At 45.8% G+C, this 1,303-nt stretch overlaps 1 long non-coding RNA gene across 1 annotated transcript; it reads right to left on the bottom strand.

Moving 5' to 3' along the window:
* Positions 1-282: 282 nt before the first annotated feature.
* On the bottom strand, positions 283-997 carry LOC144819001 (uncharacterized). The gene is made up of 2 exons (XR_013607190.1): positions 820-997; positions 283-408 (listed from the first exon to the last, which is right to left on the bottom strand). It is a non-coding gene; the product is annotated as an uncharacterized LOC144819001 (long non-coding RNA).
* Positions 998-1,303: the final 306 nt, after the last annotated feature.

The following is a 1,303-nucleotide window of genomic DNA, read 5'->3' as shown; positions in this document are numbered from 1 at the left end:
GGCCTCGGCAGTCCCTGAAGTCACGGTGGTCCACGGCAGTGCCTTATTGGTTCTGTAATTACCCGGGCAGTAATCATGGTGTTATAAAGTGATACACGCATAGAACCCTTGCAGTTGTAAAATTACGCAGGTTTTATTTATGTAATAGTCTGTTGGTTTATATTTGGTAGGTGCACCACAAAATTACAAATGTTTTCCCTCATACCCTCCTATAAACAGAAGATTTTCTCAATAAACTACAGGCAAGTGTTGTCAGAAAAAGAAGACCTATACACTCACTTATTTATTGGACAAAAAATAACCTTTATTAAAACAACACAAATAAATGGAAACACAAGTTTATTAGAACAAACAACAGTATAACATGAAATACGTGGGTGGGACTCCTCCGGAAGCAGCGTACAAAACCTGAAAAACAAAAAGGAAACATAAGTATGTGTGCCATGTGGAAGAGGAAAAGAAAGGTAGTCCGAATGAAAGGAAGATAGTGAGAATAGGGGTGAGAGAGAGTGGGTGGAAGGGAGAAGTGGAGGGAGAGTCAAAAGAACAGAGGGAGGAGGAGACAGAGCGTCAGCCTACTGCACCCAGCCCTCAGTGTTTACCTCTCGTCACCCGTTAGTCTAGGACGCTGGGGTCCGCGAGAAAGAGTGTGGTCCAGCAAGTCCTTAAAATGAAACATTTGATTGAGGCCAGAGATTACATTATTAGCTACGGGAACATCGCTTGCCTGTACCTGTGCACCCAGGGTGCTGAACCCCAGCACCTCTCCCCGCACTGTGCTCAATTGTAGGGGCTGCGCACCGAGGCTTCAGTGCTCACCTGCCACCATCAGTGTGTCCAACGACGTGTTGGTGCAAGCTCCGAGTCCGGGGTGCTTTTGTAGGGTGGGAGAGCAGGTCTCAGGTCCTGGATGGTGTCTTGATACCACGATAGAAGGAGTCAGAATGCCGAGGGCATCATGACGGGGTGAGCACCCGCTCTGCCCATAATTTAGTGTCTGAAAAGGGAGAAATAATTTAATGGCGGAAACGTGTGGAGGTAAATGAAGGTTTATGTCAAGCGTAATAGAAAACACCAGTTGAGTGCATCCTTCGTTTTTGAAGTACGATCTACCAACTGTAAGTGGTAATCGTGGTTCAAGGAGGAGTTGGAGTGCACAACAATACACAAGGGTAAATAGTAATATGTTATACCAAGGTTCACATACAAAGGAACCGAGCGCATGCTAGAAGCATAATGTGCGCGTGTAATGCAGTGGCGGAAGCCTGTGTGCATGTACACTTAGTAATGAGCTCACAACAGT

This window comes from Lissotriton helveticus, chromosome 2_1 (assembly GCF_964261635.1).
Source record: "Lissotriton helveticus chromosome 2_1, aLisHel1.1, whole genome shotgun sequence".
NCBI lineage: Eukaryota > Metazoa > Chordata > Amphibia > Caudata > Salamandridae > Lissotriton > Lissotriton helveticus.
This window is presented reverse-complemented; position numbering and strand designations above follow the sequence as displayed.